This window comes from Puma concolor, chromosome E3 (genome assembly GCF_028749965.1).
Source record: "Puma concolor isolate L17-30 chromosome E3, mPumCon1.1.hap2, whole genome shotgun sequence".
Lineage (NCBI taxonomy): Eukaryota > Metazoa > Chordata > Mammalia > Carnivora > Felidae > Puma > Puma concolor.
The window spans coordinates 20220118-20241584 of NC_141682.1; the positions used below are offsets into that span (position 1 = coordinate 20220118).

General features: G+C 50.9%; 1 protein-coding gene across 4 annotated transcripts in view; it reads left to right on the plus strand.

Moving 5' to 3' along the window:
• The window catches only part of GSG1L (GSG1 like), a 206496-nt gene that overhangs the window by 49424 nt on the left and 135605 nt on the right, over positions 1-21467 (plus strand). The gene's annotated exons all lie outside the window — the stretch shown is intronic.

Below are 21467 nucleotides of genomic sequence, written 5' to 3' on the forward strand. Positions count from 1 at the left end.
CTTCTGGGATAAGCTGGCACGTGAGGGTGAGTTGCCTTCTGCCTCTCTCTCTCTGCTTTGTTTTTAAAACTCCATTGTATGTATTAGATACGTCATCGCATGATGATCCTGTGACCTATTAGATACGTCATCGCATGATGATCCTGTGATCCTGTAAAGAGACCACCCTGCCATCAGGCAGCGCAGACATCACAGGCTGGTGGGAAAGCCCCAAGGGTGAAGGTCTGGACTAGCATCATAGGCCCCCCTTCCTTCTGGAAAAATGACTGCCAACTCCAAATTACCTGGGCGAATGGGGAAGAGGCGGGATGGGCAGCCGGGTCCAGAGCCCCCCTCACCTCCCTGCCAGGTAGAAACAGCTAACCGCCAGCCGGTCTTGGTGGATGGGAGCTCAGCGAACTTTCTTTTCCTTCCTTGCCTGTGGCTGGAGGTACCGATGATGAGCAGTGCCACGGGGGCAGAGGGGGGAGCCAGAAGCCCGAGTAATCCACTCCTTGAATAATCAGCCCTGAATAATTGAGAGTTGACAGAGCATTGCACTTGTCTCAGCCTAGAGATGCCGACTCTGGGAGACAAGGAACAGGCAGATGAGAACGAGAGAGTCTGGAGAGAGGACGCGAGATCGGAGATTGAGGCAAAGCAACTTGGGGGTGGGGGGAAATGGTTTTTTATTACAATGTAAACATTGTTTATGTTTGTTTTTATGTTTATTTTTAACACAGAGAGAGAGAGAGCAAGCAAAGCAGGGGAGGGGCAGAGAGAGAGGAAGAGAGAGAGAGAGAGAGAGAGAGAGAAAATCCCAAGCAGGCTCCGTGCTGACAGCGCGGAGCCGGCACGGGACTCGATCTCACGAACCCATGAGATCATGACCCGAGCCGAAATCAAGAGTCAGATGCTTGACCAACTGAGCCCCCCAGGCGCTCCCTTTTATTACAATTTTAAACTGCAAGGGCAAAGGGCTAACGCTGTGGGGGCAGGTGGCAGGGAGGAGGAGAGGAGAAACATACACAGGAAGGAGCGATATTTCTTTCTAGACAGTAAACGACTGCCAAATAACCCCCAGAAACAATGCTCCAAAGGCGTCTGTGGGAAGCTGAGAGCTGCTCGTCCTCAAAGAGTTATTGGTTTTGTTCAAGCTTCATCTGAGGCTTGCTTAAAAAAAAAAAAAAAAGATTTTGTTTCCCCTCTTGCGACGGTCTGCAGGGGAAAATCGAGCACATAACAGCTGCCTCGTGTCATTTAGACGCTTCTGAATAAACTGACGTTGGCCGGGGTGGGCGCCTAGATGGGGGCACACGACCCAGCCGACTCCCAGTGATCTCTGCGTGGAATACCCACGGTGGGGGTTGTCCAGAAGGGATGTCTCCCCCCCCCCACCCCCCACCCCGGTCTGGTCCTTCCTGCTACTCAGCGACGTCCCAGGCCGCGCCCTCTGGGGTGGTCTGACTTTCGAGCACACAGGATGTGCTCATATGCGCAAAGAGGGGTTGCACGCGGTCTGCGCAGGCAGACGGACGGGGGGGGGGGGGGTGGGTTGCACAGGCCTCACCGGTTTCCTACACACAGCGTGTAAGCCTGGCGCAACCTCTCCGTCCCTCTGGACCTCTGGTGCTTCCGCAATAAAACGAGGAAGGAAACAAACAGGGCAGTGATCGCTTGGCTTATCAATACCCGGGAGCGCCCCGCATGTCCCAGCCTCCTTTGCTGTTGGATTGGCCACGTGACTGGTGTGGCCGATGGGTGTGAGCGGGGGTGGCGGATGTCCTCTGGCGGGCTGAGGTGGGTAAGGGTATGTCGTGCCCTCCCTGGAACTTTCCATCCCCTGTTTGTGGTGTGGCTGCACACGGAAGGAGCCTGGGTCCCTGAGTCACTGCGTGGATGGGAGGCACGCCGGAGACACAGCCGCAAAATACGACTTTGGGATTTTGAGGCGTTTGCGCCGGCCGCCCGTGTTAACCACCCAAACGAAGACAGTAGTACTCCTTTGAGAGTCGTTGAGAAAAATTAAACAGGGAGGCAGAGCCTGTAAGGAGCTTAGCAAAGTGCCTAGCACTTTTCGATAAATATTAAGCGTGCATACTAATTTATTTACAAAGCAAATCTTTATTGAGCTTTTGCCATGTGCCAAGCAGGTGGACTCGTCGTAACAACCGCAGGCACACAAAATTGTATTTCGGGTTAGCACGGTGAAATCGAAAGGACTCGGTCGGTCACTCGTTCCTTCAGTGTGTGTGTGTGTGTGTGTGTGTGTGTGTGTGTGAGCCGAAGGGTGGGGTGTGTGGTGAATGTCACTGAGTCTCTTAGGTCGCTCGCAGGCTGCTGCGTGATGCACGTGAAGGCAAATAATTCGAACGCCAAGGGCCTCTTTCAGAGTGCCAGCCGCGTCCCCAGTTCTGCTTGGGGGAATCAGGGAGGGCTTCATGGAGGAGAGGACTTTGGCGTTCAGCCTTGAAGGTTGGCGCAAGAATCAGGTGAGGAGGCGCGTTTCAGGCAGAGGGACAGGTACATCATCACGAGGTCTGGCGTCTAATGAGAGTGTTCTGGGGGCTGGAGTCCAGCCGGAACGATGCCCCCTCCCCACCAAAGGTCCACGTCATGATCCCTGTAACCTGTCAATATGCTACCTGAAATGCTGAAAGGGACTTTCGGCAGCTGTGATTCAATTAAGGATTTTGACTTGGGGAGATTATCCTGGATTTTCCAGATGAGCCCGCGCTGATCACGTGAACCCTTAAAAGCAGAGCTTTCTCAGTTGTAGTTGGAGGAGGTATGTCTGTCAGAGAGGAGAGTTGCAATGGGGCCGACTTTGCAGATGCTGGAAGGGAAGGCCGGAGTCAAGGACTGCGCGCCTCCGGAGAAGCTCGAAAAGGCGAGGAAAGAGAGCCTTCCCTACAGCCTCTGCAAAGGAACACAGCCCTCCCAACACTTGACTGTAGCCCGGTGGGACCCGTGTTGGAATTCTGACATACAGAATTGAAAGCAAGATTTTTGTATTGTTCAAGCCATTTCGCTTGTGGTAATTTGTTACAGCAGCAATGGGCAATGAATACCGTGTCTGGTGGAGAAGGTCAAGTTGCCCACACCGGACAGAAGGCGGGGCAGGGGGAGTTGCTCCTATTTGTTCTGTATGCGCGCTGGGTCTCCAGCTTCTGTGGGGTTCCCCGCTTTCTCATGTAATATTGATGTTCTTTCGGGACTGCTGATAGTTAACGTGAACTCTCTGTGCTAATTTTCTGAGAAAGAAAGAGCTGCCTTGTTTGTCTTCGTGAGTGTTGAGTTTTCCATAAACGGAATGTATGGTTCTTGTTTAATTAATGGACACTTAGGTTACCGCTAGCCCTTTGTTCTTCAAAGAATGCTGCGGCAAGTTCTCTTGACCTTGTGTGATTTTGCACGCACGTGAGTAGGTCTGTAAGAGGAGTTCCAAGAAGTGAGATTGTTGGGTCACAGAGAATATGTGCCTTTGGGAGTTCTGCATTTTTATTAATTGTCTGAGGGCACGACGATGGTGGCAAGAACGGAAATTAGCGTGGAGGTTGCTGAACGGAATTCAGATCTGGGCTCCGTAAACATCCCCGTGGCTGACGGTGGGGAGGCAGGGAGGCCAGGGGAGAGACTGAGGCACTGGACCTCAAGAGAGATGTGCGTGTGAGTGTGTGTGTGTGTGTGTGTGTGTGAGAGAGAGAGCGAGCGAGAAGGAGGGGGGAGAGGAGGAGAAAGGGAATGTTTAGGACTGGCCTGGCATGATGTAAGTTGATTTTATTATTCATTTATTTTTTATCTGCTTGGGAAGCTCCTAGGACCTGAGAGCCTCCTTCTCAATGACCCTGAGCCAGAGAGCCACGTGGGGCCGGGGTCCCTGGGACAAGTAAGGCCTGAATCCGAATCTCTCTTCTACCTGCTCACTTTGATCCTGGGCAGATAATGACCTTTGTGATGTTGGGGGGGGGGGAGGTGTGGGGGGGTGGCAGGGAGGAATAAAGAGATGTGTCCCTGCAGCCTTTAAACGAGGTGTTTCCAGGGGCGCCTGGGTGGCGCAGTCGGTTAAGCGTCCGACTTCAGCCAGGTCACGATCTCGCGGTCCGTGAGTTCGAGCCCCGCGTCGGGCTCTGGGCTGATGGCTCAGAGCCTGGAGCCTGTTTCCGATTCTGTGTCTCCCTCTCTCTCTGCCCCTCCCCCGTTCATGCTCTGTCTCTCTCTGTCCCAAAAATAAATAAACGATGAAAAAAAAATTAAAAAAAAAAATAAACGAGGTGTTTCCAGTGTTAGGCTGATTCTGAGAAAAGAAGAGAGAGCCTTCTGGCCTTTGTCGTGCCTCTGGCCTTCTGATTTCTTTTTTATTTCTTTTTTAATGTTTATCTACTTTTGAGAGAGAGAGAGAGAGCATGAGCAGGGGAGGGGCAGGGAGAGAGGGAGACACAGAATCCGAGGCAGACTCCAGGCTCTGAGCTGTCAGCACAGAGCCCGACGCGGGGCTCGAACTCACGAACCGCGAGATCGTGACCTGAGCTGAAGTCGGAAGCTTAACCGACTGAGCCACCCAGGCGCCCCTGACGCTTGTCTGACTTTTACATTTATGTCAGGGTGTTACAGCCACTGTAACACCTCCGACTGTTTTCTTTTGGTTGTATGTTTCCATAGGTTTCTTACTCACTTTGATGTTTTTACTATGAATTCTCCATTTTTGAGTTAGTTTTGACTCTTCCCTGGGTGAGCTGGTTTCAGTGTCATCCAGCTTGTTTGAGAACGGCTCACTGATACTCGACTCTCCAAGTACTTCATGGCTGAGAATGTCGGGCAGCTCCCTTGTCGTTTATCCTCCTGAAGCCTGAACGCTGCGCCTGTGTTTCTTCCATTCCTCCTGAGGATGAGTCGAGTGCCAGCTCTTCTTGGATGGCCTGGTGGCCCCTTGAGCGTGGGGACACTGTTGGAGGATCAGAGAGTGCCATCATTTGCAATGAGGAACTTTGGGCAGCTGAGCAGATTATCCCTCTTCCTTCCCGTGTTTGTGATATTTGTTACTCTAAAAATATCCATGGCCGCTGTGTACAGTTACACAGGCTGTGCACTGTATGACTCCAGGGAGTGTTATGCGTATAAACCACGGTGTGAATGGTGCTCCCAGTGTTGTTCAGGGTGGTGGCCCTGCAGGCTCTTGGCGTGGAAACGCAGGATTCTTTTATGCCAATGTTTCCCGCATTTTAGCTTTTCTCATATGACCTTTGTGAATTTGTTCTTAGCCACCTACCCTTGTTCCACTATGATTTTTTTTTCTTTTCCTCCGTATTGGCTCACATCTTCCTTACATAAATGAATTCAAATGGGAAACTTTATATGACAATTGGAAATAGAAAACCAGCACAACTTGCCAAAAAAGGAAGAAATATATATATGTGCACGTGCATAAAACAACGCAATGCTATCAGATTTTAGCTGGATGCTTTTGCCTTCTCTCTCTCTCTTTTTTCAAGTTTATTTATTTATTTTTGAGAGAGACAGCATGAGTGTGAGGGGGGTAGGGGCAGAGAGAGAGGGAGAGAGAATCCCAAGCAGAATCCAAGCTGTCAGCACAGAGCCCGACCTGGGGCTTGAACCCACGAACTGTGAGCTCATGACCTGAACCAAAATCAGGAGTTGGATGCTTAACTGACTGAGCCACCCAGGAACCCTACCTTCTCTCTCTTTAAAATGGAAGATCGGTGTGGAGCCTGGTGGCTCCGTCGGTTAAGTGTCCGACTTTGGCTCGGGTCATGATCTCATGAATGTGAGTTCGAGCCCCGCGTCGGGCTCTGTGCTGACAGCTCAGAGACTGGAGCCTGCTTCGGATTCTGTGTCTCCCTCTCTCTCTGCCCCTCCCCCTCTTGCGTTGTGTCTCTGTCTCAAAAATAAATAAATATCAAAAAAATTTTTTTAATAAATAAAAACTAAAATGGAAGATGAGCAAGTATTAGAACAATGTTAAGGACAAGCCAGCAAAAAAAAAAAAAAAAAAAAAAAAAAAACAAAACAAAACCAAAAACTGAAACTTCCTCCTGGGAGCAACCAAAGGGTTGGAAGGGAATTGGGAAGGGAAATTGTTCCCCATGATGTGATTCAGTGTCATTTAGTGCACATCCCCCCGTCACGAGCCACTCATGGGACCTGTGAAGACACACTGGCCCCGTCTGATACACCACCCACTCCAAGCTGCTTAAAGATCGTGGCACCGTCTCCACAGGGGGGGCTCAAGCGTTTCTTACATTCTTTCACCACTGGGAAGTTTAGTGCTACCTTGGAGGGGCCTTTTCTTCCTTTCTTTTTTAATGTTTAATTATTATTGAGAGACAGAGAGGGACACAGCATGAGCAGGGGAGGGGCAGAGAGAGAGGGAGACACAGAATCCGAAGCAGGCTCCAGGCTCCGAGCTGTCAGCACAGAGCCCGACGCGGGGCTCGAACTCACGGACCGCGAGATCGTGACCTGAGCCGAAGTCAGACGCTTAACGGACTGAGCCACCCAGGCGCCCCACGGAGGGGCCTTTTCTATAGCTGGACTCTTCTTGGGTTGTATCGGACAGACGCCCGCTCCTTGGGCTCAAGTGGGTTTAGTGTCGCTCCCTGGAGTGGATCCTTCTTATAAGTTCTATCTCTCCAACGTGATTAAAAGTGGGGCCTCCATAGGATAGTTACGGCACCCTGGGTGGAATCCTGGATCCACCACGTATTATCTTTGTGCATTGGAAGGGGTCAGGTACATAACCTCGCTGGGCCTCAGTTTCTTCATCTGATAAATGGGAACAAAAACAGTAGCTCCTTTGTGTGGTTTCGAGAAGTAGGTAAGGAAGTGTGCCTCTGGAGACTGACGGCAGGGCGTGGCACATAGGAAGTGCTCAGTGAGTGTTTGCTTTTGTTATTTTCTGTCACCAGGCGCTGTGGGCTTCTCTATCCTCCCTTACCTTCTGGATGGGAAGGCGGAGGACTCGGGTTCCAGCTTCGGCTCAGTATCCGACTCGTGACAGAACTCAGGCAACGCATGAGCCCTCCCTGGGCCTCTGTTTCTGCATCTGGAAACCGGGGGGCAGTGGGCTCCACCTTCGTACGCCCCCTCCTCCATCTCTGGCTGAATTTGGGTAATTCTGTGCAGAGGGCAGAGAGGGAACCCCGGGTCGAGACGACCGTGGGCCGTGATCGCCGTGTCAGCCGCCGTGTGCTTTTAAATGTCTCTTTCAGAACGTGATTTTGTCCTGTCAAAACAGGACAGCTCATGGATTCCTGGTGGTAAAAAAAAAAAGGGGGGGGGCAGTAATAACACCGAGGTATTAGGAAAAGCAGATTCGCTTTAACCAAATCCGACAGATGGGAAGCCATAAAAAAATCACGATCTCCTGAATTTATCAAGCTCCCTTGAAAGATGATGATAATTGTGAATTGTGACCACTTAACGGAGTGCTTGCCATGCGCCAGTGTCTCACACGTGTGGTCCCGTCGGGTCCCCAACTATGTGGCAGGCAACCGGTAGCCGCTGTAACAAATAAACGCGGAGACGCCTGTGGGTCAGCATAGTAGCAATTTCGTGTTTGCTCATGTAACATTTCAGTACCAGGCGTTCCGTGGATGGCGGCTCTCCTCCACCCAGTGATCGGGGGACCAGGAAATCTTCCTATTGTGGCTCCAAGCTCCCCAGGATCTTGGAGCCTTTTATATCGGGGTGGCAGAGGAGAGAGAAGACACATCCGCTTTTTTATTTTGTATTCTCAGGTTAGTTCACATCCCGTGTCGTCTTTGGATCCGGGAGTAGAATTCAGTGATTCATCACTTACGTATGATACCCAGTGCTCATCCCAACAAGGGCCCTCCTCAGTGCCCATCACCCACTTCCCCCACCCCCGTCAAACCTCAGTTTGTTCTCTGTGTTTAAGAAGTCTCTTATGGTTTGCCTCCCTCTCTGTTTTTATCTCATTTTTTCCTTCCCTTCCTCTATGATCATCTGTTAGGTTTCTCAGATTCCACAGATGAGCGAAATCATGTGAATATCTGTCTTTCTCTGGCGAATTTCGCTTAGCATAATATGCTCTAGTTCCCCCCGTGTTGTGGCAAAGGGCAAGATTTCATTCTTTTTGATTGCCAAGTAATACTCCATTGCATATACAAACCACATCTTCTTAACCCATTCATCAGTTGATGGACATTTGGGCTCTTTCCATACTTTGGCCGTTGTCGATAGTGCTGCTGTGAACATTGGGGTGCATGTGCCCCTTTGCATCAGCATTTCTGTATCCTTTGGATAAATTTCTAATAGCGCAATTGCCGGGTCGTAGGGTAGTTCCGTTTCTAATTTTCTGAGGAGGCTCCATGCTGTGTTTCAGAGCGGCTGCACCAGTTTGCATTCCCACCAACAGTAAAGGAGGGTTCCCGTTTCTCCACATCCTCGCCAGCATCTGTTGTTCCCGGAGTTGTTAATTTTAGCCACTCTGACCGGTGTGAGGTAGTGTCTCAGTGTGGTTTTGATTTCTATTTCCCTGATGATGAGCGAGGTTGAGCATCTTTTCGTGTGTCTGTTGGCCATCTGGATATCTTCTTTGGAGAGTGTCTATTCATGTCTTCTGCCCATTTCTTCACTGGATTCTTTGTGTTTCGGGTGTGGTGTTTGGGAAGTTCTCTATAGATTTTGGATACTAACCCTTTATCCGATAGGCCATTTGCAACTATCTTCTCCCCTTCTGTCAGTTGCCTTTTAGTTTCGTTGATTGTTTCCTTTGCTGAAGGCACATCCACTTTTTTTAAAAAAAATTTTTAATGTTTATTCAGTTTTTTGAGAGACAGAGGCAGAGCGTGAGTGGGGGAGGGGCAGAGAGAGAGAGAGAGAGAGGGAGACACAGAATCCGCAGCAGGCTCCGGGCTCCGAGCCGTCGGCACAGAGCCGGACACGGGTTTTCGAACTCACGAGCCTCGAGATCATGACCTGAACTGAAGCCGGAAGCTTCACCGACCGAGCCACCCGGGCGCCCCAGGGACAGCCACTTCTTAAAGCCCTCTCCAGGAAGGGCCACAGGCCTCTCACACTTTACAGGCAGAACCAGTCACAAGGCCCCACCAGAATGCAGGGGGTGCTGGGAAGTATTGTGCCTGGCTGGGCGGCCACTTCCCAGCAGTCACCCCGCACTACGGAAGGAGGAGCACAACTTTTAGCGGATAAGCTAGCTGCTGCTGTCACACCTTATGTGGTCGCGGTGACAATCATACCCATTTTACGGATGAGGAAACCAAGACCCAGGGAGTCTGGGTTGGGTCACGGATCCTTCATCTCAGGGTTCTGTGAACGCAGAGCTCCGACACGTAGCCACTGCTGTAGTCATCACAGATAAGCATTGAGGTTTTCTGGCCGTAGAACTCCATAGAACAATTTTTCCCCCCTACGGTTTGCCCACGGTGCCTGAAATGCCCGAGCAAGGCTCCCGTCTGGAGGCCGCGGTAGAGAGGTCATGATGCCAGGCGGGATTTTAGCCTCCGGTATTTTATCCACTTGGAGGAGTGATTATCCCCAGAAAGTTGACCCTCGGTTTGGACTCCCGCCAGAAATCAAGGCACGGTACCATCTGTAAGAGATACATAAATCAAAATATCATCAGCAGATAAGTGCGCACCATCTGCTGCCCTGTCGGTTGAACGGGCAGAGGCCTCTGGAGAATTCCAAGGAAGCGCTTGCCAAGACTCCGCTGCCACAGCCCGGAGAGCGAGAGAGAAGCTTCGCGCAGGATCTGCCGGCATTTTTCTTTATCGTCTGATTCCGGAGCTGAATTCCTTGAATCCAGCCAGCGAAGGTGTGTGAACTTTTGCCCTTGCCCAACGGTGAAAATGATTTCTCATCGGCCGCGGTTGCCGGGACCAGCCTTTCTCAGCCCTCCTCGCCAGCGGAAGGCGCCGACCGTAGAGGAAACTGCGCACGCGTCTCCACGAGGCCGGGCTCCCCGGAGCCTGGGTCTCAGAACCAAACTCAGCACCAGCCACGTTTGGGTCCTGTTGGCTGGGCACCCGGGGACGCGCTCACTTCCTGGTGGCCGCTGATTTCTCCCTTCTCTTTGGAGGGCCTCTGGGAACCTCCCGTGCGGAAGGGCGGAGTTTTCTAGAAGCTGCTTTTTCGGCTAAGAGGTGGTCGTGGCCAAATGGGGAGGCTCTGCCGAGCCGTCTCAGTTTGAATCCTGGCTCCACCCCTGGCTGTGTGAACTTAGACAAGATACTCAGGCTTCCCGGGCCTCAGTTTCTTTGTCAGCGAAACGGGGATGGTAGTTTGTACAGAACTCTGGGCCTGGCCCAGAGCCCGTGCACGGTTTATGTCAGCGGATACTTGCTGGCCGGCTTTGTGAGGCCAGTGTGACTGCCCCTCTCTCGCCGGTCCCTCACCATGTCACCCAGGCTGATGCCTCTCCTTACCCTGCGCTCCACAGAAACCTCAGCACACCATCTGGTGGGGTATGGAATTAAGTCACGAACCTCAGACCCAGGAACCGGGGACCCAGCCAAGGACGCTGGTCTCCCCAAGCGCCCATCTCACTTGCTGCCCGTTTCCCGCTGCCTGCCGGACCTGGACTCCCGCGTGTCCGTGCCAAGGGCAGCTCGGCCGACCCTCAGTGCCCCACGTACCTTCTGCCAGCCTCGGGCACCTGCTTCTGGCCACGTCCCTGGATTCCGCCTGTGCCCTGCCAGCTTTCCTCCGGCTGCTCAGGGTGAGGTTGCACCATCACAGCCCCCCTGCTCCTGGCTCGGGAAGGCTTCCCGGGTCTCCTTGGGAAGAGCGCAATGTGTCTCCGACCGGCGATCCAGGGAGGGAATCAAAACTCAAAAACAGCTCTCATTTACAGAGCCAAGCACAGGCCAGGCGTTTCGTGCACTCTCCTGTTTTTGTTTTGCTTTTTGTTTGTGCAAGCCTAGAAGGCAGCTGCCTGATGGCTTCCATCCGGCAGGTGAGGAAGTTTAAGTCGCTCTCTGCGGTCACACGGCTAAGGAGAGGCAGAGGAGGGATTTGAGCTCATGTCTCCCGAGCCCAGATACCTCCACTGGCCTGAAGAGCACCCCTTTGCAAGGAGGGAGGCCTGCAATCCGCGATGAATAACAGTGGGGGTGTGGATGGCCGCACACGAGGCTGGTCTTCCCCCGTTACCTAGTTTGGCCCTCAGACAACCCCGTGAGGTGGGAACGATCATCCTTTACCGGCAACCAGCCCCCCCCCAAAAATAAATAAATAGAATCTATCATTCCCCCGCAGACCCACAGCAGGCAGATGGCAGGGCTGGGATTTGAACTCAGGTCTGCGTGAAGTCAGAGCCCAGGCTTTTTCGCCCTGCCGGCCTCCACAGCCACACGCCAGCTTTTCTCCCAAGTAGACGGGACCCAGAGGAAGGACCTCAGGTTGGATTCCTGGCAGCAGGTGCGAGTCGTGAGCCAGAGCGGAGGCAGCTGTGACCTGGCCGGTTGCGTCCGCGGTGGATTCCTGGAAGCGTCGTTTCTGCTGGGGACATGTGCCAGGTGCTCTGGTTGGTGTGGGAGCGACGTGCCCGCTGACCTGTCTTTAGCTCAGCCGGGTCTCTGCAGGCACTGGGTCAGAGGCAGTCAGCAGTGAGGGCAGGTCAGGGCCTCTTGGGTTTTACGTCTCGTTCCCACGCTGCAGAAAGCCACCAGCCCCACAAGGTGATGTCACAGAGTCTAGGAAGGAACGACCTTTCCTGTGTCTTTTCTGAGCAAGGGAGCAAACCCTTCAAAAAGCCATTTAGACACAACTTCTGGGATCTGTTTCAAGATAACCCCGTGCGGGGGCCGGGGGGGGGGGCGGTGGGGCGCTGCCACAGGCATAGAGAGACAAGACTGGCCGTGGAGTGACAGTTTCCAAGCTGCCGGGGGGCCATGGAGCTCCTTGCTCTAATCTCTCTGCTTTTGTAAAAGTTGGGACTTTCCCCCATAACGAAATAGTTAAAAAGGACATTTCAGAGACACTGTTGATTTGCCTGAGCGCGAAAATCTCGTCTGGCTGTGGAATGTTCTGTTCTGGACAAGTCCGTCCCTTGCGTGGTGGAAAGAGCTTTGGAAAGACACACACCTGAGCCCCGATCTTGATTCTGACGCTTCCTGGCTGTGTAACCGTGGGTAGGTTGCTTTTCCTCATCTGCAAAATGGGGGTGGGTGCTGACCTCGTCCAGTTGTGATGCGTGGCAAGTTCTTAGCGTGGTGCTTACTCTGGGCTCTCCTGGATCTTGGGCAACATGACGTGCCCTAGCTTCCACCTGCTGGTGGGGAGATCTGCCATTTACAGCCCCAGAAGGGACCGAACCAGAGGGGGCCCCTGCTGTGCCCGGGGTAGAGTGAGACGATATAACGGGAGACACTGTGATAAAATGCTGGAAATTCAGAGCAGGGAGACATGTCCTTGGGATGGGGCAGGTGGTCGGTGAGCAAGGCAGGCTTCTTGGCTGGGGTGTAGGGTGGGCATTGAGCTGGATCCCCAAGGCTGGGGATGGCTCAGACATGGAGAAATGGAAGGAGACAAGATGTTGAGATGGAGAGGTGGGAAAAGGGAAGGATGTAAATCGGAGCCCTAGGGCACAAAGCAGCAGAAGAGGAGGACAGGGGACAGGAAGTGTGACAGGGTCACGTCCAAGTGATCCTCAGGTGTCCACGCCTCCTGCATCACGGTGCGTGTGACGCTGGGTATGGCTGCGCAACGGGGCCTCTTCCCTCGATAGTGAAGACGCCTCCTTTCTGTTTGCCTCTTCTGTCTTCGCTTGGCCCTGAGACACTCCAGCGCTCAGTTTCCGGTCTCACCTTTGCCCACTTGTAGGATTCTGCAGACTGGAATCCCCCACTTGGGGTAATTCTTGCTAAAGGCAGCTTACGAAGTGCTTTTCACTTATTCGTGTATCCACAGTCATATCTGGAGCACCTGTTACTGTCCCAGGCTTTGGGGACACAGCTGTGAGTGAGATGTGGTCACAGGAGCTTCGGATTGTTGCAGAGCGTTGTCTGAGCGTTATTCAGAAGAGCTAGGAAATGCCCTTCTTTGGTGCAGGGATTTTGAATGGCTGATGTATACGCTTTAGTATAAGAACAGGAGACCCACAAGGGTGGGGGTTTATCTGTCGGTTCACTGCTGTGCCCCCAGTGCCTAGGACAGTGCCTGGCACGTAGGCGCCCAGTAATTGTTGGTTGAATACAATTGCGTGAATACAGAGCACTGATATTGGGAATCCAAGAGAAGAATGTTTTTAGGGCTCAAAACTAATTCAGACACCTCCCTAAATCACTGCTTGATGTGATTTGGATTCCTAAGATTCAGAGAGAGAGAGAGAGAGAGAGAGAGAGAGAGAGAGTTAAGGAAGGGGGAGATGGAGAGAGTATTTTGCATTAATGCATTATTTGAAGGCTTGGAGCCTCCAGCCTGGTCCAGAATATGGTCAAGCCCACCGTCCACATGTATCTGCACCTGAGTAGCACCCACAGCAGAAAAGTCCATCATACATCCCGTAGAGAACACAGACGGTAAACAAATGCATCCACAAGAGCATTTCAGATAGTGACTGTGGTGATCGTAGACGTCTGTCCTCTGACCCCTCTGTGCCAGGGGAGACTGCCTGTGCGGACGGAATGGACGGGACCCCCGCGCCCTCTGGGTTCTCCGTGGTTCTGGCCAGTGGGAGGTGCCGGTAGGAAATCCGAGGGTAGAAGGAGAGAAAGGTTGGGGTATGTCCCCCTCTCTCCTGCCTCGCTCTCTCCCTGTTGAAGTTTTGACTGTGGCTTTGCTCCTCTAAAGCGTGGCTCTCAAAACACAGCTCCCAGGGGGCACCTGACTGGCTCAGATGGTTGGGCGTCCGACTTTGGCTCAGGTCATGATCTCACAGTTCATGAGTTCATGATCTCGCGGTTCGTGGGTTCGAGCCCCGCGTCGGGCTCTGTGCTGACAGCTCGGGGCCTGGAGCCTGCTTCCGATTCTGTGTCTCCCTCTCTCTCTGCCCCTCCCCCGCTTGCGCTCTGTCTCTCAAAAATAAATAAACGTTAAAAAAAATTTTAATGAAAAAAAAAAACAACAACCGCGGTTCCTAGACCAGCAGCATCAGCAGCGCCTGGGAACCTGTTAGAAATGCAGATTCTTGGGCCCCTGCCCAGATGTTTGCTTCAGGGTGGCTGGGCTCCTAGTGCCAACTCCTCCTGGGCGGCTTCCTCTTCCGCAAGCTCCTTTTCCTTGCCTGCCCCTCTGAGCAGGGAAGTGAGGGCTCTCCACAGTTCTAGCCCCTCACCCCATCCGCATTTCTGCGAACAGTCCCTTCACTCAGCTGTCTTCAGTGAGCCTTCCGGGGAGCCGTCTGTTTCCTGCCAGAGCCCCGACTTGGTCCAGATGGCCAGGAGGTCACTTCTGACGGGGCACACCCTCTCTAGGTTACCCGCCGGCTTGCCTCAGTCACTGCCAGCCGTTGAGATCTCATGAGTTGGCCACCCTTGCGCTGGGGCTGGGGACCAAGTCTCACCTGTTGGCCAGCTGCCTCAGGGCAAGGTGCAGCGATGAGGACACCATACAGGATGTTCCCTCTGGAGGCTGTGGTGGGTATGAACACACGTTCTTGCTTCGTACAAGCAGGGAATCTCCCATGACTTTCTTCCACTAGCCTAACGGGACTGAGCTTTTCCAGGGAGAGATTCAGACCCCACATAAACTGAGACTCCCCGCCAGCCCCTGGGGCATGGGAAGTTTTCAGAACTTTTGGGAGAAACTTCTAGTTTCTTCCTGCCCCTCTTCTCCCCACGGCTGATGGTTTCCTGGCCCCATGGGGGCTGTGGGATCCTCACTGGGGTGCAGATTTGGGTTAATCCTGTGACCCCTGACCTTGATTGATGTTCAGCTCTCCCAGATTGGTTTCCTGGAAGGTCCTGACATCTCCTTGGGGGGCCATGGCCATTCTTCAGCGTGTGGGTCCACCCAATACTTTCCCTCTACACAAATTCCTCCTTTCTGTCCCCTCTGTGAACTGGGGCAGCATTACCCTCCGGGTGGGCCTGTGGGAGCACAGTGGATCTTCAGGGAACTCTCCTTCCTGGGGAGGAGAAACTCTCTTTCACCTTCTCGATTCTTAGCAGCTCACCGTGCGCCAAAGGGAATAGAATGGGAGGTAGTGGTTGGAGAAAGGGCTCTTCAAGGCGCAAGGATGAGGCAGTTACCAGACAATGCCCATGAACTTGGGGGAAACAACGGACAATGCAGGGCCACACCCCGGACACGGAGTCATGGGGGAACCTGTACAGCCCTGCGGCTGCCACTTGGCAGTGTGGACTCCTGCCCACTGAACCACCTGGTGGGTGGCACCAACCCTTTCGGATCCACCCTGTTACAGGCACTATAGACACAGTAGCTTTGGTGGTTTCCACTCTTTATTAGTCAGGAAACCGAGGCAGCAGGAGGTTGATGTTGAGTCACACAGTAAGTAAGTGATGGAGCCAGGCTGAACCCAGGCTGGTCTGGCTCTCGAGCCCCTGCTCTGAGCCCCACTCCTCGCCTCTACCCGCCACGATGGTGTCTGTGCATCCGTCTGGTCTCCTCTCCGTTAGACTGCAGAGGCCATGCCCCATGTGAGCTACATGATGATGATGGTCATGATGACAGCCACCGTTTCCTAAGCACCCACTCTGTTCTAGGCATCGTGTCTGACCTCTGTGCCCCTGTCAAGTCTTTACAACAGCCTTACAGGCGCTGTACCCATTAGACAGTCAAGGAAATCAAGGCCCAGAAAGACTGGGGACTCGTGTGGCGGGACACGTCAGGGCCAGGATGTGAACCCAGCTCTGCTGACTCCAGAACCCAGACTCTTGGCCATTCTGCTGTCCTGCCCTATCCCAAGCTGTTGCTTGAAGGAGGGTCCATTGCGATAGCACGGGCTGTCACTAAGATGGCTGACTATGGTTCTTCTAATGTTGAGAATAGATTTTGTTTTAATTGGAGTGTAAGTTTCAGCCGAGCTACATGTTGGAATCACCCAGGGAACTTTTAAAACCCCACTGAAGTTTAGGTCACACACTGGTCAATTAAACCAGGGTCTCCGTGAGTGGGACTTGGGCTTCCCAGGGCTGAGAACCACTTAAATTGGTTCTTCCAGCTTTCTTGGTCCTTCCCAGCTTTCTTGTTCCACAGTTCACAGAAGATACACTGCCATCAGGTGGCAATAACATGCCACAGCTCCGTGATCTAATTGACAAGCCTCAGTCTGAAGAGATGAAGTGTACTTATCTTTAGTTTTATACCCCAATGAAATCCCTTAGTGAAACGTATCAACTTACTGATAATTGGCAAAGATGTTTTAAAAGCTACTTCTAACAGCGTTAAGGCAATATGGTACAGTTTGATATCTTTCTCACAAATGGTTAGCTAATTTTTATCATGGAGACCAAGGGTTTGGAGAAAAAACTTCCTTCCGTGTTTGGATTTCAGTTATTCGACTTGTTGACCATTGAAAGATCCAGTCTTCCTTATGTCATTACTATGATTTTTCCTTAACCTGCAGCATTGCCCTGCACAGGCAGTGTGGGCCAAGTTTGGCCATCTCTGCTCAAACATCTTCTGTTCAGTGTTGTCCACGTAAGCAGAAATGGAAGTGTGAGAGCCATTGTATTTGGCCTCTGGTGGATCTTCCTGGTCTGCACTTGGGTATGTTCTCAGGGGATTCCTTTCAGGATCTGATGGCTCTGCACAGTGGGAATGGCTAGCGGCAGTAGGGAATTCTGACATACTGAGTTGGACTAGAGAGCTAGAAAGACTTTAGGGCATGGAGTTTGGAGTCTACCTGGTCCTGAGCAAATCACTGGTGTGGTCCTGAGCAAATCACTGAAAACCCAGAGCCTTGGTTTGCTTGGGGCACTCTCAGGGTCACATCATTGCAGGTTATTCCAACAAACTAGGAATAGGAAGAGTATTCTCAGCTTGACAAAGATTATGAAAAACGTACAGCGAACATCATGCTTACTGGGACAAGAGTGAATGCTTTCCCCCTAAGATCAGGAACAAGACAAGGACATTTGCTTCTGCCACTTCTTTTCAACATTACGCTGGAGGTTTTAGCCAGAGCAGTTAGGCAAGAAAAAGAAATAAAAGACATTGAGATTGGAAAAGACAAAGTCAAACTATTTGTATTTGTGGATGGCATGATCTTGTATAGAGTAAATCCTAAGAATCCACTAAAAACCATTAGAATTTATAAACGTATTCGGCAAGATTGCAAGGTACAAGGTCGATACACAGAAATTAATCTTATTTTTATACGCTAGAAGGGAACAATCTGAAAATGAAATTAAGAAAATAATTCCATGTACAATAGCACCAAAAAGAATAAAATTCTTAGGAATAAATCTAACAAAAGAAGTGCAAAACTTATGTGCAACAAACTACAGAACATTATGGAAAGAAATTAAAGGAGATCTAAATAAATGGAAAGGCATCCCATTTTCATGGACTGGAAGACTTAATATTATTAAGGTGGCAATATTCCCCAAATTGATCTACAGATTCAGTGCAACCCATGTTAAAGTTTCAACTGGCTCTTTTCTCAGAAATTGACAAGTTGGTTCTAAAATTCACATGGAAATGCAAGAGGTTCAGAATAGCCAAAATCATCTTAAAAATGAAAAGCAAAGTTGGAGGGCTCACTCCATTTCAAAACTTACTATAAAGCTACAGTAATCAAAAACAGTGTGGTACCAGGAAGAAGGATAGACATATAGATCGATGGAATAGAATTGAGAGAACAAAATAAACCCTTCCATTCACAGCCAGTTAATTTTTGACAAGAGTGTCAAGACAGTCCAATGGGGAAAGAATAGCCTTTCAAATGGGGCCGGGACAATAGGACGTCCACATAGAAAAGAATGGAGTCAGACACCTTTGTATATCATATGCATAAGTCAATGTCCAATAGATGACCTAAAGGTAATGGTTAAAGTGATACAACTCTTGGAAGAAAGAAGAGTAAACCTTCATGGTGTTGGGCTAGGCAAAGCCTTCTGAGATATGACACAAAAGCAGAAGCAACAAAAGATATATTGGACTTCATCAACATCAAAGGGCACCGTCGAGAAAGTAGAAATGCTGAATGGGACCAAATATTTGCAGTCAGATATCTGACGAGGTACTTGTATGTGGAATATATAAAGAACTCTTACAACTCAATAAAATGACAAAATAATCCAGTTGAAATGGGCAAAGGATCTGAATAAACATTTCTCCGAAGATGAAATGAAAATGGCCAATAAGCACGTGGAAAGATGCTCAACATCACTAGTTCTTAGGGACGTGCAAATCAAAACCACAAGGAGATATTACTTTCCACCTGCAAGGATGCCTATACTAATGATAATAATAAAAATGACACAATAACAAGTGTTGATGAAGATGTGGAGAAATTGGAACATTGCTCGTACATTGCTAGTGGGACTGTAAAATGTTGCTCCTCCTTTGGAAAACAGTCTAGTGGTTCCCCAAAAGGTTAAACATAGAGTTACCAGGATTTCCACCCCTACGTACATACCTAAGAGAAACGAAAACTTGCCCACACAAAATCTTGTCCATCAATGTTCATCCATAGCCAAAAAGCAGACACAAACCCAAAGCCCAATAACCAATGAGGGGATAAATACGATGGGTTGTAGCCACACCATGGAATATTATTCAACCACAAAAAAGGAACAAAGTAGTGATACACGCTACAACGTGGATGAACTTTGAAGACATCACGCGTTGAAAACAGTGAAGGAAGCCAGATACAAAAGGCCACATATTGTATGATTCCATTTATGTGAAATGTCCAGAAGAGGCAAATCTGTAGAGAAGGAAAATACATCAGTGGTTGCCCCGTGCCGGAGGATTGGGGGAAAGGGGGATTGCTTGGTAATAGGTAATGGCGTTTTTTTGGGGGGGGTGATGAATATGTCCTAAAGTTGATTGTGGTGATGGTCACACGATCTTGCGAATATAGTAGGAATACACTAAAAACCTTTACTTTTTATTTATTAAATTTTTTTTAATGTTTATTTACTTTTGAGAGAGGGAGACAGAGGCATGAGCAGGGGAGGGGCAGAGAGAGAGGGAGACACAGAATCCGAAGCAGGCTTCAGGCTCCGAGCTCTCAGCATAGAGCCCGACATGGGGCTCGAACTCACGAGCCATGAGATCATGACCTGAGCTGAAGTCAGAGGTTTAACCGACTGAGCCACCCAGGCGCCCCTAAAAACCTTTAAACTGTTACTTTAAACTGGTGAACTGGGGTGCCTGGGTGGCTCAGTCGGTTAAGCAGCCAACTCTTGGTTTTGGCTCAGGTCACCATCTGGCGGCCCATGAGTTTGAGCCCCGCATCGTGCTCTGTGCTCACATTACAGAGCCTGCTTGGGATTCTCTCTCTCTCTCTCTCTCTCTCTCTCTCCCTACTCGCATGCCCTCACTCTCTCTCTCTCAAAAAAAAAAAAAAATTAGAAGAGAAAGATAAACTTCTAGGTGACGAAAAATTTTAACATTTAATGTTAATGTATTTGTCTTTAACCGATGCAATTGCAAAAATACAATTTTTAATTGAATTTAATTTCTTTATGTAGGAAGGAGCCCAACAGGCCAAAATGCCTAGGACCCACAAGGTCTGAACGTGGCCCTGGGTGGCATCAGTGTGCATTTGACCACTAAAGGCTTCTCTCTCCAGATTTTGAGAAAACCATAGAACATTAAAGAAAGCATGAAACAATTCATTCAGATCTGTCTGTTCTGGCTTGCCACTGTTCTCTCTCTTTTTTTTTACCCTCACTTGCAGTTGTTGGCTGTCAACAAACATCTCTTTCCATGGGTTCTAATCTTGGTACCTCTGGCTCGCTACGTGGCCCCGGTTGTTCTCTCTGTGGCCCCGAGTCTTAGTGTCTTCATCTGTGAAGGGAAGCGGGGCCCCAGAGCCTGAGGGAGGAAACATGCACGACAGAACCACAAGAGTGCCGTCCAGCCACCTGTGGCCTCATGAATCTTTGGAAGGGGTGACGTCAATAAGGCAGGAATCCACTCCTTAGCTTGGCACTCAAGACCCTTTGTGATCTGGCCCCCGCCTTCCTTCTCAGCCTCACGTGCCAGCACACCCTTTATTTATATGGAGCTGGGAGGACGTTCAGGATCCCACAGGGGCTTCCAGGGACCTTCTTAGAGAAGAATTCACAAGCGTCAAGCAGACACATGAGTTGAGAACGCCGGAAGCTTCCAGATCTTTTTTGCCCCCCAACCCACGTTCGTTCCATTTGGACACAAAAATCTGTATCCTTAAAATCTGTATCCAGTAAAATCCTTAAACCAGGGGTTACAAGCAGACCCTAAAGGTCAGCCAATCCAGTGCCCCCAGGGGCCGGCTGGGTGGCCTCAGTGAGGCAGGGACGGGCAGGGACCGTGGCCGACTCCAAGGCTCATCCGCTGTCTGAAGGGGGCAGCATCCGGCCCGTGTGATTGTGGCTGTGTGCCCTGGGGGCCCAGCACGGCCGGGGTTTCTGAGTCTTCATCTGGGCTCGCAAGGCAACATTTTCCCTATGCTGGGATCCTGTGTGGGCCGCACAAAATGCGTCTGTGGGTGGGGGTCCAGCCTGCGCCACCTTTGTGACCAAGGGGCTGGAGGCTGGGTCGTGTGTCCTCAGTGGTCAGCACAGTGCCCAGCATCGAGGAGGCCCCGGAAGAGACTGAAAATTTGCGGTTTCTTATAGGCATAAGGTTTGGGTGTAAGGCTTTCGCTCATTTGTTCATCCGTTGGTTTGTTCATCCATTCATATATTCCTTCAGCAAATATTTAGTTTATAATGTGCTCACTGTGTACCAGACGCTGTGTTAGGTGATAGGGGCCCATCCGGAAGAGAGATGGGCGGACAGGGGAAGGAACCTCTGGAATATTGAATAGATTAGCTAGGAAAGGCCTCCCTGAGCAGGTAACATGTGGGGAAAGTGGTAAAAAAGAGGAAAAGTAAACCATTCAGCTCTCTGAGGGAAAAATGCTCCATGTAGAAGTGGCAGCATGTGCAAAGGCCCTGAGACGGGGGGGGGGGGGTTCCCGGCACATTTCAAGATCAGCAAGGAGGCTGACGTGGCTGGAGTGGGGTGAGTGAGGGGGAAGCTTGTAGGAGACGAGGTCGGGGAGGTGATGGGGGGACAGATCGCACAGGGACTGGTTGGCCGCACTGAGGACTTGGGTTCTGACCCTGAGTGAACTGGGAACCACGGGAGGCTTCTCAACAAAGGGACATGATCCGTCTGTGTGAATAAGGACAGAAACAGAGAGACCCAAGCAAGGGCTGTTGCCACAGCCCAAAGGCTGTGGGCGATGGTGGCTGGAGCAGTGGAGGGGGTGAGAAGTGGTCGGATTCTAGATATACCTCCAAGCCAGAGCCACAGACCAGATGTGGAGATGTAAGAGCAAGAGAGAAGTCAAGGTTGACGCTGCGGTTCTGGCCTGAACA